Genomic DNA, 24,621 nt, shown 5'->3' on the forward strand with positions numbered 1-24,621 from the left:
TACAAATTTTCGTGGGTATACTTCTCTCTTAATTTGAGATTCATTTCAACATATTTGATTTAACTAATAAAATATGGCACCTGTTAACTTTTTTCCATGCACAGCACGACATGTTTAAAGTATTTATTCTCATTATCAAGTGTTCGTTATTTACTGCAATTGGAAAATCGCCGGCCGGAGTGGCCGTGCGGTTATAGGCGCTACAGTCTGGAGCCGGACGACCGCTAAGTCGCAGGTTCGAAACCTGCCTCGGGCATCGATGTGTGTGATGTCCTAACGTTAGTTAGGTTTAATAAGTTGTAAGTTCTAGGCGACTGATGACATCAGAAGTCAAGTCGATAGTGCTCAGAGCCATTTGAACCATTTGAACCAATTGAAAAATCGGAGAAAAATAATCTTGTGTCTTTCTACATGCTAATGTTAAAAAAATGGTATTTTTTGTCTATCTGCTTAGAGGTACTATGCTTCCTTCATTGTGCAAACAATCACGCACACTGTTTGCTTATGTGAAATCAAAATATAAACACCATTGTTCTGACCACAGACGGGCCAGTCGGGACCGACCGACCGACGTGTCTTCGTCTACCAATGGCGTTATTCGGATGCAGTTTGGAGGGACGTGGGGCAGCACATCGCACTCACCGCCATTGTCGGCTTAACAGGCCTGGAGCCGCTATTACCCAGTCAAGTACTTCCTGAAACGGTATCACAAGCCTGAGTGTATCTCATACCAGTCCTCCCATCAAGTAAAAATCCCTGGCAGTACCAGGATCGAACACCGGGTCCACTCACGTGGTAGCCATCTACAGTGAGCAGTCGGCTACCGAGATGGTATGGTACAAAGATATTGCGACAGTGCGGCTTCCCAGAGAGTTTAGGTACAGTCAGAGGTCATACTTTTTCGTGCATTGTATTATTTATGTCAAGCTGTCGTTTTTAATTACTAACCTAAAATTGATGATGTCCCATACTCCGAGGAGCGTAGGGGACGATGCGGGAGACCCGCACCGCTGTACTAGGCAAGGGCCTAGCGGAGGTGGTTTGCCATTGCCTCCCTCCGACCGTAATGATGATGATGAAAACGACACAACACCCAGTCATCTCGAGCCAGGGAAAATCCCTGACCCCGCCGGGAATCGGATCCGTGTCCCCGTGTGCGGGAAGCGAGAACGCTACCGCAAGATCACGAGCTTAACATTCAAAAATGGTTCAAATGGCTCTGAGCACTATGGGACTTAACTTCTGAGGTCATCAGTCCCCTAGAACTTAGAACTACTTAAACCTAACTAACCTAAGGACATCACCCACATCCATGCCCGAGGCAGGATTCGAACTTGCGACCGTAGCGGTATCGCGGCTCCAGACTGTAACGCCTAGAAACGCTCCGCCACCATGGCCGGCTGAGCTTAACATTATTTTAGATTATGCTACAATTCTATTGTATATATACTACCGAGTGAAATGTATGAAGGAGGAGCATATTTATGGATTCGTTACAGTTATTATATACAATAGAAACATTTTAAGAAGTTAATCCTTACACTATCTAGTTTGTGACAGAATTTTTCTTTTTGTTGTTTTGTGTTGCGCAGAACTTTCTAGTTCCTTCATTAAATCCAGTCTATGTAATTCCTGCAACATCGATTACGATGAATGAAATTAAGTTGACGGACGTGGTTTTTACGTCTTGTGCGCTGTTTGACCAATCTGTGGAAGGCAAACCGCGAATTAGAAATGGTTCAAATGGCTGTGAGCACTATGGGACTTAACATCTGAGGTCATCAGTCCTCTAGAACTTAGAACTAATTAAACCTAACTACTGACCTAAGGACATCACACACATCCATTCCCGAGGCAGGACTCGAACCTGCGACCGTAGCGGTCCGCGTATTAGACAAACGAATTTTTTACAAGCGCCTAACAGCAAATGTGGATAAACACAACCGCACTGTTTACTTCCGCGTTAATCTTGCGATGAAGAGGGTGTGGTATCTGGCGCGACCCCAGCGAGCTGCTGCGAGACGGGTACGCGCCATGGCGCACCTGCTGAGCCGTCGCGTTGCCGGAGGCATTAATCGTTACCGCGGCGTCTTGCCCTGCCTCGCTTCGCTTCGCCTCGGCGGTGCCGACAGCCACGCGGCCGATCCGTCCGCACAATGGCGCCATTACGGGCCGGTCGCACCCAACAATTTTTCCTTCGCTTCCCCAGATAAGCCGCCGGCCGGTGTCCCGTATTACTTGTTAAAGCAGCTGTTACAAATTAATTTTAATTAACGAATGCCGTTAAGTGCACCTAATTTTATTCGCGCCGGCGGTGAAAGCGGCAAACAATCTAATTGAAATCTACGGCGCGGGACAGCGGTGGCTCCGGTCGGCGCCCGCCAGCTAATGGTGCGGAAAGTCACCGCCCAGCCGAGATGCCGTCGCGCCACCGGCCTGCGAAGTAGCGGACAGCGCGACGGTCACGTGACGTGTGTCGTTATACAGCATGTCCAAAGGTACGTTAATGCCTTGTCGATGCAACCAATCTCTTCCGTCCGTCGCTGTTCCTTTTAGTTCCTTGTAATTGTCACGTACTATCCTCGCCTCGATTCCTTCCAATTACTTCATCCTATACCGCTCTCTTCCTTCCTTTTCCAGCACTTTCCCTTCAAGCATATTAATGATGGAGGTATTGTGTTTGATGACGTGTCCATAAAATTTTATTTTTCTGTTCTCCGTTTCCTTTAATAATCTTCTCTCTTTGTCGATTTCCCCCCAAGACTTCCGCGTTGATGTTTCTTTCCGTCCAGGTCGTTTCTGTCATTTTCCGCCATATCCACTTATAAGCAATTTCAAGTCGATTTCTTTCCAATTTATCCACAGTCCAGCTTTTACCTCCGTAGAGCAGTGGACCCCATACGAATGATTTTGCAAAGGATTTTCTGACATCTACGAAAGTGGTGTGATAAATCTGATAAATTTCCAAGAAAGAATGAAACATTCTCGTTGCGCCTTCATGTTTGACAAGCTTGACTATTCTAAGGATCGAATAAAGAATTTCAACACGTACAGCTTACAGTTCATTGTTGAAAGTCGTCTGAGCTTGTCAGTGTATCGACTGCAATTGAAAATAGAGAAAACCGGGTTTCGTTCTATACTTTCATTTGGAGGGTTGCTCTGCCACACAAATCAAAACAGAACTGGTTGAAGTTCACGTGGACTCAGCACCGTCACTGAAAATCGTTTGCTTTTGGATTAATGAATTTAAACGTTGATGGACAAGCATCAAAGGCGAAGCGAGCTCCAGCCGCCCAATTGAATTCACTACAAAGGAAACCATTGATAGAGTGCATTTTGCGGTAATAACAGAAAACCAAATAAAAATTCGTGAAATTTTTGAGACTATACCCATTTCAGTTAACCAAGTGCATAATATCCTGCACGGAGAATAGTTTGTGAAGAAGCTGTGTGTGAGGTTTGAGCCGCAATTGCTCACAGTCGACCAAAAGCGCAGCTGGCACGACGTTTCTGTACTATTTCTGGCGATGTTTAATCGCAATGCACAAGACGTTTTGCGCCGATTTATCACTGTTGATGAAACTTGATCCATCATTACATACCAGAATCAAAACGGCAGTCAAAACAATGGACAAACGCTCCTGACAGCGCACCGTAAAAGGCAAAGATCATTTTGTCAGCTTGTAAGATGATGGCCAGTGTCTTTTTTTTCTCAGGGTATAATCCTCGTAAATTGCTTGTAAAAAGGTAGAGCCATACCTGCACCTGTTGTGCTTCACCATTTGATCGTTTGAAACTTAAACTGGATGAAAAAAACAAAGCTTGGCTTAAGGTGATTTGTTTACGAAACAAACATATTTCTTGCTTTTTTAGTAGACTTAGCAAAACCACCCTCGTACGTTAATATGTTTCTTTTTAGTAATAAATGCCTGCTTATCCAATGCAATCCTCTTCACTTTCATTAAGCATATGTTATCGTCTGTGATTATGCTACCGAGATAACAGAACTGTTTCACCTGCTCATTTCTGATGTCATCAGTTCTTATATTGCTCTTAATTTCTCCCATATTGTCCCTTACTGCCATTACTTTTGTTTTTCATTTGTTCCCTTTTAATTTCCATAGTTTAAGAGTGTCTGATAAAACTTGCAACATTTTATTCATTCCTTTTTCGGAGTCTGCAACTATCACCGTGTCATCAGAAAATCTAATACACTGTATCTTTTCAACACTAGCTTTTATTCCTCGATGTTAGACAAAACTGAGTGACAGAAAGAACATATAAAAAGGAATACAATTTTCTCGTCGTGTACTAACTGCAGCCACGGGAAACATGTTGTTCGCTCATACATGCAAAATTTCTTATAATTTTGAACATGGCTGTGAGCCAGCAACCGTACGAGAACATGATTTCTGTAATAGAGCCAACTGGTTACAACAAGAATTATCTTTAACCTGGTTTCGAAATCGATTATAGATGTCTTTATCAGAAAATTCGAAACAATTATCTAAAAAGATTACAGAACTATTAAGACAGCGAAAAACCAAGAATAGATGATTATTATACATTGTGAAGAAATGGGACTTGTACCTAGTTATATAAATCTTTTTTTTTTTAATTTCAAGCAATGTAAAAGAAATCAAGATCTTTATGAATTTCATCAGAAAAAAAAATCAGGAAAGATAAGTATTCTTACGGAAAGAAAGACACTTTAAATGAGGAAACGTACTATCTGTATTTCAAAATAACAAAATTTTTTGTGCACATTACAGTTTCCTAACTGATGAATTTTGGAATCACATCTGTGACAGCTTAGACAGTTATAAGGAAATCATTCAGATTAGGCTTGAAAAGAAATTAAGTAAGCTTTCTTGCCTCGTTTCTCCAAAAACAAATAAATAAATAAAAATAAAAAATTGAAATTGAATACAAAGTTTGTAACAGGATTTTAAATAAAACTGCCCTAAATTTTACAAATGTTTGCCAAGTTTCCTTATTGGAAAAAGGTTAAAGTATATTGATATGCCTAATTTGTCTGCCAAAATATCACAGAAAACCACATTGTAGACCTAAAATGGAAGGTTATCGCCAGACAAGAACAGCGCATGATCTGTGCAACACTGTAAGTAAAAATTTAGCTAATTTTCAAAGTACAGTTAAATGTGTCAAAAATTTAATCAAAACCATAATCGTAAAGAATAAAGAAAACGATCCCTTAATAACTAAATCCGATAAAGGCAATGTCGTAGTTGTGGCTAGCAAACAGGAGTATGTAATGAAAACTTTACATTTTTTGAGAAAAACAATATTTTCGAACTACATGAAGAACTCACTCCGGTTTTGCGAAGAGAAATTAGGTCCGCTAGTAATCGAGCTAAATTTCTACTCAGATAATTAATAAGATATTTAATATGAACCCTCAAACTCAAAAGTTACGACCTCAGTTTAAAGTACACAAAACAGATCATCCAATTTGCCCGATTCCGAATTGTATTAATAGTGCCTATCACGACCCAGATAAATTTCTTAGTGACAAGTTAAAAAATCTTATATCTTTCAAAATAAATTACTCTATTTCCAACAGTCAGAATCTCGTTAGTAAAATAAAATACAAAATTGCTATCGTCCCACATTATAAACCTTTTCACTGACGTATCTGTGCAAACAACTTTAGCTATTGTAGGAAAATTTACATTTTCATTCGAAAAGGGATTTGTAATGAGCAGGTCACTGATTTCACGAATGTAATTCACATTGTAGTCAAACGTAACTACTTAGATTTCCAGTGACAGTTGTGTCAACAATCCGGCGGCCTACCTATGGGTAATCCAGTAGCTGACATTCTTGCAGACAAATTCATAAATCCCTTAGCAAAAATTTTTTTAAAAAGTTTTTCACCGTTAGTGTTTGTTCTCTCATATTCCAGATATACAGATGACATTTTTATTTTTCATTGAGGGTCTAATAATGGCATAAAACACCTCTTCTAAGTCTTAAATGAGCTGTATGATAAAAATTTACTTTATATGTGATCTCGAAAACGAATTATGTCGTTTAAATTATTTGGATCTAGCACTAACAAACAATATTTGTAAGCAAAATTTCTTTCAATGTACTTTGCAAAGAAACCTGCGCTGATCGAATAGTTCCTTCCTGTTAAACACACCTCCATTCTCACAAAAAAAGCCTTTATTCATTATGCGATTCATAAAACTATTTCCAATACTATATCTGATGAAAACCGCGACGCTGAGATTAATTCGATTAAAACTATCACAGTCAATACTGGATACGAACCAACTATAGTGGGCAATATTTCCAAAAACAAAATGAGTCATAGAATCACCATATTTGGCACCATCCCTAATAACGGCCGTAATGAAACAAAAAAAAAAAATTCTCTGCCTTTTTTTATGGTCTGTATCTTGCAGGGTTCAACGTCTCCTCCAAAAAATTATAAGAATGTAAATAAGCATTTCTATTAATAACAGTTTGAAAATTACTCTTATTCATAATTTGAAACCAGCACGTTATAAAACTCAGGTGTCTATAAAATTAGCTGTGACACATGTCCAGCCTATTACATAAGACAAACAGGACGAGCAATTGCAATTAGATGTAAAGAATATCTGTTACAAAAATGCTAGAAATAAATGTAACTCGTCCTTGGTTGATCATTTATTAATTACATGCCATATGCTTAAAGAAGTTCATGACTTCAGTATCCGGCACACAAGAAAGAAAGACTTCAGACTGAATATCCTTGAAAAACTAGAAACTTTCAAACATTCTTCTCTAAACGACGGCTTTATTCTGAATGTACAAATGTAGCTACATAATTAAAGTTTCTCTTATGGGTAAAGCCAATGCTTAGAAACGCCTGAAATTGACGCCTCTTTTTCCTTACATTAGAATCTAAAATATCGTCTTCCTCTCTATTTTTTGTTTCTTACATTGTAATTCGTTTTCGAACAAAATTAATAACGTTATTGCTGTTGCATTGTCCTGTAAGAACTTTAACATTGCGTAATAGTGGTTGTTGACTTTGAGGATGAGCACTTATACGCAAATTGAAATACTTTTGTAACGTAAGCAGCTGATTTCTTGGAGTGTTAATTGATGACGCAATTTATTCCGTGTCCACTTTGTGGCAACATCGGCCTATGAGCCTCTTAATCGGGTGCCGCCTCCATTGCCTGTTTCCCCTTACAGCCCTTATGTCATGTAGCTATAATTTTATCGACAGTTACAAATTTTATGTCATTTTCCAGTGCCTGAATTTTTATGCGATTTAAATATGAACTTCCAATAAAGGTAGAATTTCTCATATGACGTGAGCATTTTGCTCGTAAATTTGTTCATCTGTTACTACATGTGACTATAGTCTCCTCAAAATATGTTCGCTGCAGTAACCATCTATTCTTAGTTTTCCTCTAAGTTAATGGTTTTGAAATCATCTTAACGAATTGGTTTGAATTTTCTGATGTGGACGCCCATATTTGGTGTCGAAACCACGTTAAAGCAAAATTTGGTTGCAACCGGTTGGTTGCATTATACATGTCACATGCAGTAGTATAACTTTAAAGGTCCCTGCGGAACTATCATCATTACTGAAAGCACCTCTTACAAACAACAGCGCGCGTGCACACACACACACACACACACACACACACACACACAATGCATGGAATTCTCAAAAGTTATTATCTGTGTACATGTAATTTAGCCTAGGAATCATTTAGTTGCAGTAGTTCTCCTCCTTTTGTTATGAAAATTTACGAGAGTCATAGGACTACGTAATCGTTTGTCATTTGTTTCCGGAGTCTTTAGAGCTATCGTGGTTAAAATGTAAGTTAAAGGTGACGATGACTATTTTTGTCGCTGCTCTTTCACTACTTTTATGCATACGCCATTGTTTCGTGTATAAAACCGACACAAAGCTAAAAGCTAAAATTATTTGCGATATTTCTGTTAATATTTTACTCCGTCATTTAAAGTAATTCTTCGTAGCAACCAGACGCGAATAAAGTTGTTCAAGAAGGGAAATTATTGCTTCCCTATCCAGGCTTCCACGTTATCTTGAGGAACTTTTCCGTTGTTTTCGTCGTTACTCTAACCTAACTATGTGCGCCTTTGATCGTTTTTAACTTCACTAAGATATTTTCTTTTTTCTATTATACACGGTGTTCCAGGAGGAATGGTCAGTATTCAGGGATATGACAGGAACGATCATTCGAAGCAAAAAATTATAGTAAGCATAGGCTCTAAAAGGCATACCTTAAGATCTATGAACTTCACTTCAATACGGTTAAACAAAACTCTTCTACTGCGAGTTCTTTGCTTTCCATGTTTTAGGAGGAGATAGTACGGAAGAAAATAGAAAACTATGTAGTAATGCATACCTAGAAATTCATACCTAAAGAGCTACGAGTAGTTGCTCAATAGTGAGATGTTTCACATTAGCGAAGATGAATAAATGCTTATAGCTCTTCACGTATGCATTCTCGAGCCCATGTGTACTAGACTTCCTTGCTTCGAAAGATTGTTTCTGTAATATCCCTTAATGCTGACCTTTCCTTCTGGGACACCCTGTGTATTGAACTAAGGTGGAAGTAGTCAATGGTTTTAAAAACATTCGTTTTTAAAAGCTGCTCTCTCTCTCTAACAGCAAATCCACATAAACACAGGAGGTGGTTTGTTCACGGGCGAATCCAGTGTACCCTGCTGCAACTTAAGCGGTTTGATTGTCTTATCACTGTCTCTTTTTGTTGCTGCACAGTTTATTGTATGGTTCTGTAGTGCAGTATAGTTCTACTTCACATCACCTTAATCCAGAGAGATACGGTGGTGTGGCCTAAAATCTTACACTACGCCATAAGAGGCTAGTTAAGTCATCCTTTAAATCATGTCAACTTTAGGTGTCTATATCTGCGTATTGATGAAGGCAAAATGCGTACTGATGTCGAGGAATTATTATATAAAATATGTAGCCATCACTTCTATCTTCCATCGACATGAAAGTGTAGCAGAAACTATCTCACGCTGTGAAGATTATAGACTTTCTTTCAGCAACACGTGTTTCACAATTTGCTTCATCCCGATGAAACTGTTTCGGGTTACTACGTTACAGTTCAATATCCCCCCCAAATAATGGTACCAAAGGTTACTGCTCTTCCATACGTTTCACATTAGTCTTTATCTGCATAGTAACAGCTCGACCGGAAATCCTAAATTGCGGTAATTATCAATAACAGATGTATCGACGGCCCTTTTCCACCAGACTGCCAAGTAAGCAGAAGTGGGCCGCTATTATGCGTAGTACTTGTGTAACGACTAAGACTTTCTTCAGTCAGTTTTTGTCCAGCAGAGCAATTTGTTTTCCCCAGTCTTATCCTAAAGCGCTATGTAATATAGTGGCAGTTCCTAAGAAATCAACTGAAGCAGTCCACTCGTCACTAAAGGAAAAGTATACGCTGTTTTCTCTAACATCGTAAGGCATCCTGCACATTACATTCTGAACATTTGGCGTGAAGCAAGACCGCCAGTTCGATACATTTCGTCTTTATAGTTCAATTATTTTTTAGTATATCCTAATGGATTTGGGGAAGATAAATTGTCCAAACATGTCCTTCTCATATTTTCTCGTATTGTGAGCACTGAGGAAGAAATAGTATAAGGAAATTTGTGGTAAGGTCTTATGGGACAAAACTGCTGAGTTCATCGGTCCCTAAGCTTACGGACTACTTTCAAATGGTGCAAATGGCTCTGAGCACTATGGGACTTAACATCTATGGTCATCAGTCCCCTAGAACTTAGAACTACTTAAACCTAACTAACCTAAGGACATCACACAACACCCAGTCATCACGAGGCAGAGAAAATCCCTGACCCCGCCGGGAATCGAACCCGGGAACCCGGGCGTGGGAAGCGAGAACGCTACCGCACGACCACGAGATGCGGGCACGCACTACTTAATGTAACTTAAACTAACTTACGCTAAGGACAACACCGACACATCCATGCCGTAGAGAGGGCTCGAACCTCCGACGGGGAGAGCCGCGCGGGCCGTGACAAGGCACCAGAGACCGCGGGGCTACCGCGCGCGGCAGAATAGTGTCAGGAGTTATTAAGGGCTAATAGTATAACATTTCACATGAATTACTAATGTTCAGAGAAATTTCATTGATTTATTTTTAAGGCGAATTCACGCTGAGCCACGAGAATTAGAATCAGTGACGCGCTCAAGAAGAAAGATGAGAATGAAACACATTAAGGAACGAGCCGGAATCAGGTAGGCGTCCCAGGCCGAGCAAGAACAGTATTTTTAAGGCGCTAGTCCCCTACATGGGAGGTCGAGGTGTGATGTTCCTCCACTGTTTTAAAAATAACAGTTGATTTTAGAAAGATCTGGAACATGTCGTGTTTCCTTCTTGAGCTGCTGTAAATACTTCAAAGTTGTTGAATAATTGTCACGATGGGGTAAGTGAACTTTCACTGACGCTAAACTCATTTATTAAAATACATTGGTTACAATACCATAAATATTGATCCCATGACAGCCAAAAATAGAGTATATCGACTTCTTCATCTATCGATCTCTTACATTGTGAGCCGTCACATCCGTCTACTGCAGACAGTGGTCCACTAGTAAACTGCGACGAGAAGTATGTCTATAACTAATTTGGTACATGTTAACTACCGTTTATTTTTACTTGAAGGCTATGTTTCGTACTGTCACAAACAATCCGAATCTCCACACGCTCGTCCTGATTTACCGCGGTTACCCAGAATCACTTCAGAACTTCAGGCGAATGCAGGGTTAATAGCTCCAACAAGACGACTGCCTTGGCGAGTTCCTCCAATTAACTAGCGCTCCACCTCGAACGAATTCCCATGAGGGAGTCAGCTCTACCCTTTCTGTTGGCAGATGGAGGAAGAGGGTAATGACAGTTAAACCAAAACTTACCCCGCCACGACCAGTTCCTCGGTTGATGCGTTGATGCCTGGCTTCGTCTTATAAACATGGTGTATATTACCTATTCTCTTGCCCAGGTACGAAGTGAAAACTAAGGCCGATAACTGTCTCGAACAACTAGTTAAAAAATTCACAAGCGAAAGGAATATAACCTTCTACACCTCCAACTGACAGACAGACCCGATCTCCACACCATCATCTTGATTTACCGTGGTTACCCAGAATCACTTCAGAACTTCTGGTGAATGCAGGGTTAATAGCTCCAACAAGACGACTGCCTTCGCGAGTTCCTCCAATTAACTAGCGCTCCACCTCGAACGAATTCTCATGAGGGAGTCAACTCTATCCTTTCTGTTGGCGGATGGAGGAAGAGGGTAATGACAGTTAAACCAAAACTTACCCCGACACGGCCAGTTCTTCAGTTGATGCGTTGATGCCTGGCTTCGTCTTATAAACATGGTGTATATTACCCATTCTCTTGCCCAGGTACGAAGTGAAAACTAAGGCCGATAACTGTCTTGAACAACTAGTTAAAAAATTCACAAGCGAAAGGAATATAACCTTCTACACCTCCCACTGACAGACAGACCCGCTCTTTTTTCGAGAGTTTCACAAACGACAAAAGGATTATCAATCATGATGTTATCATAGGAATTGTTCAACAAAGGCAACAAGGTCATCACAAAAGCTGGAATGAACACATAGAAAATAATTAACAACTGATCTGAAAGACGAACTAAGAACATTTAGTTCAGATATGGCGAACATTTGTGTTTCAAGTTGCAAAAAGGTAATAAACTGCGGGCTGCATAATTATCTTAAGTTCGGGTAAGAGTACTCGTCTGATAAGGGTTCGCAGTAGTATTTTCTCTATATTGCTAACACTGACCAACAATGGTAGCCACATTTTGTTGTTGCATCTATAGCGACGCAATCACATGTAACCCTGATTAGCTCCGCCAGGTTTATTGGTAATGCGCAGCTAAATATAAGTTTTTGTTTCAAATTATGTAATTTTTAAGTTGTAAATCGTAAAGAATAAACACTATCTTGTTATTCCCCAGAAAATTATTAGTCAGAAGAACCACCTGACTGTGAGGAACAAACCACGGCACGACAAAGAGCGGGATAAAGCAATGACTGCCATTTGTACTTGTTTTTTGAATGGTGTGGCGCATTGGTAAATCTTACGCTGTAAGAGAGCGGGAAAGACTACAGGCGTATTCTTAATCCCCGCCCTCTCCCTCTTCGTTTCTAATGCTACTAATCCAAGAAGGAACATTAGGCCCGACGGCCGCTGTGGCAGTGCGGTTCTAGGCTCTTCAGTTCGGAACCACGCTGCTGCTACGGTCGCATCGCAGGTTCTAATCCTGCCTCGGGCATGGATGTGTGTGATGTTCTTGGGTTAGTTAGGTTTAAATACTTCTAAGTCTATGGGACTGATGACCGCAGATGTTAAGTCATATAGTGCATAGAGCCATTTGAACCATTTTAACCCATTAGGCTCACAGGTGTGACTGCTTTGTCTCGAGCTACATATTCTACAGTAGCCGCAATCCAAACAGCTCAGAAATCCTTCGATTCAGTTGGAATATTCCCGTTCAATTGAAATGTCTTCACAGCAGAAGGCTTTGCTCCATCAGAAGTCACTGAGAGAGCCGAATTTCCAACAAGTGAAGTAATCAAAGGAGTTCAACAGGAGGCAAAAGAGTTCAGCAAGAGCCCATGGACAAATGCTGCTCATCGGTGACATGACGTTTGTGTGCAGTCATCAGGAAAAAACCAAGAACGTGATACAAATGAAGTTCAGGGTGCTGATGTATTGCCAAAATATGATCGACCCACAACAAAGAAGGAAATGGCAAAAAAAAAAAAAAAAAAAAAAAAAAAAAAAAAAAAATCTGTCTGTCTTCCCGTACAGAAATGCATTGTTAGAAAAACAAGCTAAACCAGACAAAAGCAAGAAGAGACAAAATACCAGTAACGAACAGCGCAGAATCTCTAGGGCTAATCTGGACTTAACCGCAACATTATCTTCAAGAACAATCAGGCCCAAATCCAAGGAGAGCTCTGACGTCTTGTATTGCCCAGGGTGTGGTGAAGTCTATAAGGAGCCTGTGACGGACGACTGGATTAGGTGTGATAACTACTCTCAAAGGTGGCACGAAGAATGCACAGGCTATGAAGGACAACGTGAATTCTCTTGTGATATATATTCGCGTGTACTCTCTGACGACTTGTCGCGTGCTCTTACCAGATTATGCGGATAAGGGTACGAACGAGCAGTCTTACATATGTTGACATTTAAGATTAATGTTGAAAGTCAGGCAGCTATAAATGATATACGTTGCTCCTTAATATACCTTGAACAATTTGTTATGAGAAAAGTTTATTTTAACCTTCGATATGAGCGGCTAAGTACTAAGTGCTACTCTTTGCCGACTTGCCCCTACATTCCAAATAAAGTTACATAAGATGGCAAAAATCCACCCTCTTCAATGGCACTATTCACAGACTGTTTCAGAAAGAGAGACTACTACACTCTCGCTACAAAAGATGTCGCAATGGCACTAGCACAAAACAGTTCATAGCTGCTCGTGCATCAGTAACAAGGGCATGTCGCAAGCCTATAAATTATATTTTTATGGTCAAATATTGGCGTAATGTTTACCAGTAAATGGCTCTTACGTAAACTAAATGAACGGATCTAAATCTTCCGTTTCATCTCCCCTGGATCCGTCTCTAATCGAAACTAAAAACTGCAGACGGAAAGCAGAAACATTAAAATTGGGCATTTCAAATGTGTCCATGTAAGAGGATACTACTGCAGCAATGTTTGACGCCGCCGTGACTCACAAATAAGCGAAACCGACATTAACTTCCCCTGCAATGTGAGATAATTAATACAAGTTAAAGACACAAGACGCCAGAGCCTTGACTGAATTCCATTTAGATTTTACATTGAATAAGCTCCACAATTAGCTCGTTTCCTAGCACACATTTATCGAGAATCGCTTGCGAAGCGAATAGTTCCCTGTAACTTGAAAAAACCACAGGCCACTCATCTTAACAAAAAGGTCAAAAGACCGGATTCATGGAAATATTGATCAATATCGCTGACGTCCATGTTTTGCACGATCCTAGGGTATATTCTAAGAAAGAACATTACGATGTCCCTCGAGTAAGACTATTCCTCTCACAGAGTCAGTACGGATTCAGGAAAAACCACTCGTGTGAAACGCAGCTTGCTTTACCCACACTCCACATCTGTGCATGTGCACAAATAAATTCCGGCTTAATATAGTTCGAAAAGGTGTTCGACACTGAGATACATCGCCAGCTAATTACCACGATACGATCATACGGAGTATCTTTGCAAATATGAGGCTGGCTTGAATAATATTTGGACAATATAGTAGTGTGCAAAACTTGACGAAAATAACTTTCACGTGATGGCGCACTAACAAGTAACGTAGCTCGATGAAACTAGGATCGTACGTATAAACAATTGCTACAGTATAGTACAGAAGGTAACTAAAATTAATGCACAATGAGACGGGCAGAAATGACACTTTTATTAAGAGACAATAACTACACTGAAGTCTCAGGGAATTATGATGGTCGCCTGACGAAAGGCGAGATATGGTTCTTAGCAGGTTGTGTGATCACTAGACAGCTTTTGGTTAGAATCTATGTAGATTATGTAGATGTAGATGATGGTCCCCTGACGAAAGGCGGGATGTGGTTCTTAATACGGTGGGTGATCACTATACAGCGAACCTTTAGGTTAGAATCTATTCTTTCTCTGAGTTCATAGTTTCAAATAAACTTGTGATTATGCGTTTCATGACCAATTAAACCACAAACTGCTAATTTTATAGTGCCTCGAACAGCCTATTTTTACCTATATTATCTTTAAATTCCTAAAAGGGGCCTATTTCTTTAATGTAACAAAAATTATTGTATTTTCAAAAGATTAGAATTGCTTACAAGAATGGAATGTCTCAGGGCTGAAGCCTATATTTGTAATAAATAAAAAAACCTGTAGCTCATAGAATCCTGGCCAATTGCCTGTTTCCATAATTGATGGTATTTGTAGGCCTCTAACTGATCTCAGACGAAAGAAACGCATGCAGAAGGAGAGACTTAAATCTTTTAACGATTGTAGTAAAAAATAACTCACCACTCCTTGTTTACCCATGGACTCAACTTCAGGAAAGAGAGGCTAGAGTGGATTTTTTGTTGCCCGCCCGACAAACTAAACTAGCACGTAGTGTACTGATGGAGGTATGGGTTGTAACATAGTTATTGTTCAAAATCTATTACAGTTTCAGTGCTCGAATCGGGCTGTCAGCAGGTTGAGCCCAGATGCGCCATCCAATGACAAAACAACTACCAAAGCCTAACCAGCAAACAATTGCACACTTTGTCAACAATGAACTGAATGTCTATATCCAAATTTCATGGATGAAAACGAGGTGCACAGAGATCGCTGCATATAAGGTTACAATGTTTCAATTACTTTAAGTATTCTACCCTTTGATGCCGCAAGTAAATTGTGCAGCATTAGGTATTAACGTATAGCTGAGCAAATAAAGCTAGAATTCCTAAGATAAATAAATTAATCTTCACGGTAAAGCAAGTTTTTGTTAAGACCGGCCAGCCGGAGTGGTCGAGCGGTTCTAGACGTTACAGTCTGGAACCGAGCGACCGCTACGGTCGCAGGTTCGAATCCTGCCTCGGGCATGGATGTGTGTGATGTCCTTAGGTTAGTTAGGTTTAAATAGTTCTAAGTTCTAGGGGACTGATGACCTCAGAAGTTACGTCCCATGGTGCTCAGAGCAGTTTTTTTTGTTTTGTTTTGTTAAGACCCTGTTAAGTGTACAGGCATTCGAAGAATAACTTCCGTGTGTTCCCTTGCCATCTGAATCTTTTGTTACCTGCTGGGGCACGTGGTTAACAGCAGCGGAGTGTTACAGTAATCATCTCGCTGCGGTATGCGAATGATGGACGTAGACGAGTACAGCATAGCGGCCTGTTCTGGGCTGCTACCTCCTACGGCACACAGGTCCTTCTATAGGCTTTTTGGTGTGCGTGTGTTTAGGAACGTGGGGGCAGGGGAGGGGATCAGTTAAAACTTGCAGTCACATGCGGTGTTCTTGCAGCCAAAAGTAAGCAATACCCATCACACTGTATAATTTGTTATCCCCGTGTACTGCCACTTCTACAGGAAGGAGATGTTAATTTCTATCAGGACGGTGGACGTTCACATTCACTTGCTGTCATCAAGCTCGTCTACATACCTTGAATCCGCGCCTGTGTAATTATCCTCTGCTTTGGTGAGAGGACCCTCCTCCAAAATTTATAAGAATATTGCTGGCTCATATGATGTATGGCTACAAATATTTGACAAAAAGCTTCACTTACAAATTCACACACAAAATACGAGTAATATTGCAAGATTTACTTTAGTAGCAGGTACATGTATCCAAAATCGAACGTAAATGTGTGTTATACTTGTTACAGTCGGCGATTTGACACTTTTAGGGTTGGTACGCATGATGTGAGAATGGGCCGGCTGAGACCCTCAGGGCCGGCGGCAGCGTGGCGCGGGGGCGGCGCCGCCCTTAAAGCCGTGACGAGCCCTCTGCCGCTGCCGCTGCGGCCAAGATGCGCGCCAGATAAACGCAATAAAGCAGCGCGGCGCCACTATCGCGCCAGACGGTTGTTAGCATAAATCCGGGCCTGCGCGCCTCTGCCATGCTCTGAATTCAATTGCGGTATGAATTCCTAAAATTTATGTCTCAACGCTCTAGATACACTAAACTGTGATAAACTGGCCGCATTAAATTCAATCCCGCGCCGCACTGTCGCGAATTAAATCACCCTGACGGCTCTCTTGATTGAAATTTCACTCGTATCGCTGTCGCATTAACAGATAGTGCGCTGGACGACTGAATTAGTGCTTACATTTCAAGCGCCGCAGCGCGATACACGGAGACTGCTGCAGCATTTAAATTACCGTGTATGACGTCTTGGCAGGAAATGATGTCCGAAGTAAGAGGCCGTCCCGCATACCGTAGAAAACTCCCGTCGTCAGAAGTTCTTATACGTATAAAAATTTTAGATTCAAATTATTACAATTACTAGCACTGTTATTATTTTCAGTGTATAGATCAATAACAAAAATAACAATTTTAAGGTGAAACCTCCCCTTAGAAAAATTTATGAATTACTGTGTCGGTAAATCCCTTACGTTACTTGATTTTCAAACAGCTCAGCAAAACTGAACGTACTCAGACATTTCTCTCTTTACTTATTCTGATCATCACTAAACTGACACACAATAAATTTAGCGCAACGCAATCTGACTTTCGATAATCCGTACAAAAGAATGGCCCTGACACATAATAGCCGCGTGGGATTAGCCGAGCAGTCACAGGCGCTGCAGTCATGGACTGTGCGGCTGACCCCAGCGGAGGTTCGAGTCCTCCCTCGGGCATGGGTGTGTGTGTGTTTGTCCTTAGGATAATTTAGGTTAAGTAGTGTGTAAGCTTAGGGACTCATGACCTTAGCAGTTAAGTCCCATAATATTTCACACACAGTAACAACAACCCATACCTTTCATGAATCACTTACCTCACAAAAATCTTCGTTACTCGAACTACTGCAATAGAGCGTACGCCAATACTGCCAGCTAAATAAAGGATTCAAACTACTGAAGGCACTAAATACTGAGAGGCATAGTTAGCAAATGAAAGATTTTGATAGAGCAAACAATATATTTACCTTAATAGTGTTCAAAAGTCATTATATATATATATCAGTTCTTGACATCCAGTCTTACAAATTTCGTTTTTATGACGGACACACGTCCAGATCGTGCGCTCTCAGAACTCTGCCATCTCTCTTCCCACATCCACCACTGCTGGCGGCTCACCTCCAACTGCGTAACGCTAGGTGCTGTTCACATCCAACCGCCCAACAGTACATTAGCGAATATTTCAACAATGCCACCCAGCCACAGATTGCACATAGCACAGCCAGTGATTTTCATACAGAGTGCTACGTGGTGTTACCAACATAAAAACCTAAACAGCCTACTTACAAAGGTAACTTTACACTAGTCAAAACTGCTTTATACTTACAAATCTATACCCTATACTCTGCAAGTGAAAATCTAATGAGTTCAGTATTTAGGGTCTAAAAAAAACCATGTTATGTTTTTATAGCGCAAGGAGATTTTACAAGAAGGAGGCGTTGTATTATTAGATGTATTTATTTATTTATTTATGCATTTATTTTACCTGGCAAGATTAGGGCCTTCAGGCCCTCTCTTACACCTAACCAGGCATACTCAGGTTGAACGAGTTACAGTTTCTACTTAACATTAAGGACATATAGCCTATTATGCAGTATTGATGTTAAAGAAAAAAAATAGATATTATAACAGTAGTATAATGATAATTATAACAATAAAAAATAATTATAACAATCAATAATAATAATAATAATAATAATAATAATAGTAATAATAATAATAATAATAATAATAATAATAATGACTATGTATATGAAAGTAAACATACTTTTCTTTTCTGAATGTCAGTCCCATTGTTAGTTGGGAATTTTCTCGTTATGTTCTTGCAGCTTGTGAGTTATTCTCATCGAGCAGAGACATAAGACGATAGAATGGGGTGAAAGAGATATATAAGAGGTAGATAGGTTAGAGGAAGAGAAATAGAACGGTAAAATTCGAAGCTGTGATGGAGAGGAGAAAGAAAGAGATGGGAGGGGCACAAGAATGGTGGTTATACCGTCCCTAATATGTAAGCTTTGAGTTCCCTCTTGAATGTTGAGTAGTTCTGGATAAGACGCAGATCACAGGGGAGCGCGTTCCATAGTCGTATGGCTGAGATGGAGAATGACACGGAGAAAGATTTTGTGTTATGTAAAGGTACAGCCAAGATGATAGACGTATCCGATCTGGTGTTGCGATTGTGGAATGACGATAGGTGTTTAATGTGAGAAGATAAGTATTGGGGGCACCAGTGGCTAAGAAATCGATGAAGTAAGCACATCGTGTGGAGATCGCGTGCCGTATGTGGGCGTATCCAACCTAGCTGGGAGTATGAAGGACTGATATGATCATACAACCGAATATTGCACACGTATCTAACGCAAGCATTCATCACTAGCTCGAGGCATCTAGAATTTTCACTATTTGTGCCGTGTTGAACTACATCGCAGTAGTAAAGATTAGGCAAGACTAGTGTTTGGACTAATTTTTGTTTAACATGGGTTGGAAATATTTTTCTAAACTTTTGAATTGCATGTATGGAGGAGTGCGATTTCCGGCAAGCTGTGACTGTTTGTTCTTCCCAGTTTAGGTGTTCATCCAAGATTATTCCAAGGTCTTTTACTGTTTTTTGGTATGGTAGTTGGGTACCATTGAGGAGTATTTTAGGGACTGTTTCGCGAAAGTACCGGCTGATTAACTTTGGATGAGATATAAGTATGACCTGGGATTTCTTGGGGTTTAGTTTCAGATCTAGGTTCTGTGCCCATCGAGAAACAGAACAAAGATCTGCTTTCATACTCGCTACTGCGCCAGCAATGTTTTTGGAGCTTGCACTTATGTACAGTTGGATGTCGTCGGCATAAAGATGGTAGTTGCAGGAGTGAATCACTGAAGAAATATCATTAATGTACAGTGAGAAGAGTAGTGGACCAAGGACGGAGCCTTGGGGAACTCCAGAGCGCACGCTTTTCCATGATGACTTTGCCGACCCACAAATGACTTGTTGACTTCTGTTTTTGAGGTAGCTGTCGAACCATTGTATTGCGCTGTTTGAGAAATTCAGCTGTTTCATTTTAATTAGTAATATATCGAAGTCAACTGTGTCAAAAGCCTTGCTAAAGTCAAGCAGTGTTAGGATAGTAGCTTCACGTCTGTCCATAGCATGTTTAATGTCATCAGTTACTTTGATTAATGCGGTTGCTGTACTATGGTGCTTTCGAAAGCCTGACTGATATTCGTCATGGATGTTATGAGTTTTGAGGTAATCCGTCAGTTGTTCATGGACGATGTGCTCTAGGGCTTTAGAAATTGCAGGTAGTATGCTGATCGGCCTGTAGTCACCTGGCGACTTAGGGTTGTCAGTCTTGGGTATAGGCTTAATTAAACTTTGCTTCCACTCAGTAGGATATGTACTACTGACAAGAGACAGGTTGAAGATGTCTGTGATAACTGGAATAATAGTGTCTACGACGTTCTTAATCATGCCAATGCTCACTCCATCATTTCCTACTGCCTCGGAAGAGATTCTCATAATTGCCTTGTGTACTGTGCCGGTAGTGACATGTTTTTTATGAACGAAAAACTGTAGACTGCTTTCCTGTTTAACTGTTACGACCAGTTTCGGACCGAGCTAGGCAATTTTGAGATTTAAAAATATTACTGTTGCTTGCCCGCCGTCAGCTGGTGTGCCTCGTCGTCACATTATTGAAATAAAAAGACTTTTGTTCATAACATAAAGAAGTTTTCAGTCATACTAGCTTTTATGGCTTGTTTAAGATTTGATTTACGTTGTTTGTGCTCTTTAAAGTATAGTGTCTAGCAATTATACAGCCCTTTTGTTAATTTCATTACCACAGCTATATTTGCTTTTGCCATCCTCTCTCTTCTTTTTACCTGCTTTCGAACCGCATCTACGCAGGGCAGACTCGGTTGCAATGGATTTGGTGTGGTTAATATAAGGAACGACCGTATTCCCTCCCTGTTGCCATCTCGTTACCTCCAGGGTGGGAATACATGCACCACAACTGCATGCGCGCTGTGTTAACCACATGAAAGAGCGCAAATGTTTTTCTAAATGTTTGCAAAAAGTGTAACTGAGACGGGACTGGGATATCAGGACTGCTGTTATCCTAGTCAGACGTGAGAAACCAACTAAAATTCTCATCCACGTTGGCCGCCACATCGACCCTCGTCATTAATCTGCCTGGCGGATTCGGTCCGGGGCGGCCCACTACCTAGTCCCGGAAGCAGCACTCCAACACACTCGAGAGGTCCGCGTGGATGTTTTTGTCGCGCTCTTTGATTTTTAGCAAACACGTACATAATGTGATAATCACAAGTGAGTATTGTTTTGCTACAATTTAGTTCACGTATCCCCTGACTTTCAGAAATTACATTCCCTGCTGTTACTTATCGTACTGCACTCACTTCTGTGTTTTCAGGGTCCTCTCTGCGTTGCGTACAACCTTATCAAGCCTTAATCTCGTAGCAACATGGCTCTAGAAGTTCATGAGAGGAAATAATTGGTTAGGGGTCGTTTCATATGGCTCAAATGGCTCTGAGCACTATGGGACATAACATCTGAGGTCATCAGTCCCCTAGAACTTAGAACTACGTAAACCTAACTAACCTGAGGACATCACACACATCCATGCCCGAGGCAGGATTCGAACCTGCGACCGTAGCAGTCGGGCGGTTCCAGACTAAAGCGCCTAGAACCGCTCAGCCACCGCGGCCGGCAGGGGTCGTTTCAGTTGGTATGTTCGTCTCAGTGATCTCGTAACACACACCGAAGTAGATGTATGACGTCTTTATCGTATTTCTAAATGTTCTTATCAACAGAAATGGTTCAAATGGCTCTGAGCACTATGGGACTCAACTGCTGTGGTCATTAGTCCCCTAGAACTTAGAACTACTTAAACCTAACTAACCTAAGGACATCACACACATCCATGCCCGAGGCAGGATTCGAACCTGCGACCGTAGCAGTCGCACGGTTCCGGACTGCGCGCCTAGAACCGCGAGACCACCGCGGCCGGCTTATCAACAGAAACTTCCCCTTTAAGGTAATATATAGTTTTATTTAACTATTATTAACAAACTAATCTTACTTAAGGGATATTATCGATAAAAACTATGATTGGATTGAAGTTTGTAATACCAGTTACAGATGCATTCATTCGTATTCACTCTCCGCATGTCCCGTAATTTTCGGACATCTTCTCTCCACGCTCCCCTCCCCGTCTGCTCGAATGTTCAGAAGCCGAGCTCAGTATCATTCCAAGAAGACCTGAATCTCCTCGTGGAGTAATTAAAGTAATGGAAACTTCAAATTAATTCACAGCAAACCTAAGCTACAATTTTTGACCCCACCTCTGTGTGCTCCCGCTCTGTCTTCAACCATCCTATATCTGAATCTTCCGGGCAGTTTAAAAAAGTTTTCCGGAGCGGCAGCCTATACTTCTCACTAAGACTGTCCATTAGATACGGCTAAAGCTTCATAGAAGACTAACCTGAAACTGGCACTTCCCTGCACAAAAAGAACACATTTATAATATTACCTACGAATCCTGTCTGAAGCTTACATTTTTCTGGTGTTATTGTTGCTTAAAAAGACTTCATGTGTCGAACTGTTGTCTGGATCTCTTGAAACCAGCCATTACAAAGATTTATGAATGATTGTGCTGATAAAACCCTTACGTTATTTGACTTTCAAAGCTGAGCAAAACTGAACGTACTCAGATATTTCTCTCTTTACTTATTCTGCGTAACTCAGTCTGATTTTTAATAATCCCTACAAAAGAATGGCCCTGACTAACAATAACCTGTACCTTTCATGAATCACTTACCTCACAAAGATCTTCGTTACTCGAACTGCTGCAATATAGCGAGCGCCAATATTGCAAGCTAAATAAAAGATCCTAACTACTGAAGTCACTATCTACTGATAGGCATAGTTAGCAAATAAAAGATTTTGATAGAGAACAAACAGTGTATTTACTTCTAATGGACACACGTCCAGATCATCCGCTCTCAAAACTCCGCCATCTCTCTCCCCACATACACCACTGTTGGCGGCTCACCAACTGCGCAACGCTACGCGCTGTTCATATCCAACTGCCCAACACTACAATAGGGAATATTCCAACAATTCCAACCAGCCACAGTCTGCACAGAGGGCCAGTGATTTTTATCAGAGCTCTACGTGGCGTTACCAACATAAAAACTTGAACAGCCTTCTTACACTCTATCCCTTCTACACTTACAAATGCCTTGAAATAATAGAAATACATGCGTTTCCCATCACATTTCACATCTGCCTGCCTTCCACAACTCACGTTCTACACCAGCTCATCCATGTTCCATATCTTCATTTCTTCGTATGATACCTTGAGAGCAGTGCACTAACCGAAAAACACAGACTCATTATGCAATATCCTACTCTCTTATCAATCTATGTGAACTGCTGCGCCACTACATTGGTATCCTACTTTTCATACATATTTGTTCTTGTTAAGCCTATCACGCCTGCCTTGAGCAACAAACTCACACTTCGCATCTATCAGTTCTGTCCAGAGATACACACTGCCCAACAGCCATCACAAAAATTCTCCATTCCAACTTAATCCAACCTATGGTCTGCCTCTTCCCAACACGACATTTCGACTCCTTATCTCGACGTCATCATCAAGTGTACCCAGTCTCAGGAAACATCTAAAGAAGACGTCGACTTACAGTATCGAAATATCATGTCAGAAAGATGCGGACCACCGGCAGAACACCCGATATCAACGAGATGACAAAGAATCGTCGGAAAGGTCTAAACATTACCTGATCCAGCGTATTTGGTCATCTCTCTCCTTTTCCTCCCCCAAATCCACTGTTAATACCTTTGTGGCTTTTCATGGTGCCATATCATTTCATATCCGTCGTACGTTGTGAACATAATGATTATCATACACTATCACGCTTTCATAAGAAAAACAACAACAAATGTTAGGGTTTGACTTCCATTCGATGACGAGGACACGAGATATGACGTAAAAGTTAGGATTGGGGAAGGAGGGGAAAGATTTCGGCGTGACGTTAAGCGATTGAGGAAACTCACAGAAAAACCGGATGTGGTTAGCCGAACGGGAATTTGAACCACTGTCGACTCAAATAATATCCTGGTGTCTTGCGATTGCGCCATCTCGACCTAAATGAGAGCCTGGTTCCGCCATCTCGCTTCGTTAATCTATTTCTGGATGGTGCACGGGAACTAAACACTTTAGTAAACTTTTACATGACGTACAAAGTCTTTCCAGTAAAGTCAGCGCGTTACAACGCATGAAACCGCTCTTCAGCTAAAAGTGTGAGTAGGGTTGAAAGCTATACCTTATGGCAATTTGAAAAAAATATTTAAAATTCATAGGTGATATTCCAGAAAGATTAAACAACGCGTCACAAGGAACCATTCCTGCATTCGCCTTAACTCATCTCAATAAAACACAGAAAACATACATCTTTATCGATGAACGGGAATTTTAATTAAGCCCCAGTGTAATGAAGATGCTTCTCTTACAAGAGTAATCAGAAGAAACAAATCCTTTCCAAGCAAAATATTTTTAGACTACTTTTTCATTCTGTTCACATTTCTTTTTGCTAGCTTCTAGATTAATGTAATCAGTTGTAGTGTTGTTCTGACCTGTGCCACCGCCACGGTGCTGAGAGTAGCTGTTAGAAGCAGCTGCAAATAACTTCTTGTTGAATTCAGGCTGAACAGGGAGTAGGGTGGACGAGACACATTTCTGCGTAAAATGGCTCTCTCCTTAGCAATAATAGTGCTCAGGTTTACATCTTATGA

The sequence above is a fragment of the Schistocerca gregaria genome, chromosome 1 (genome assembly GCF_023897955.1).
Source record: "Schistocerca gregaria isolate iqSchGreg1 chromosome 1, iqSchGreg1.2, whole genome shotgun sequence".
NCBI classification, from domain to species: Eukaryota; Metazoa; Arthropoda; class Insecta; order Orthoptera; family Acrididae; genus Schistocerca; species Schistocerca gregaria.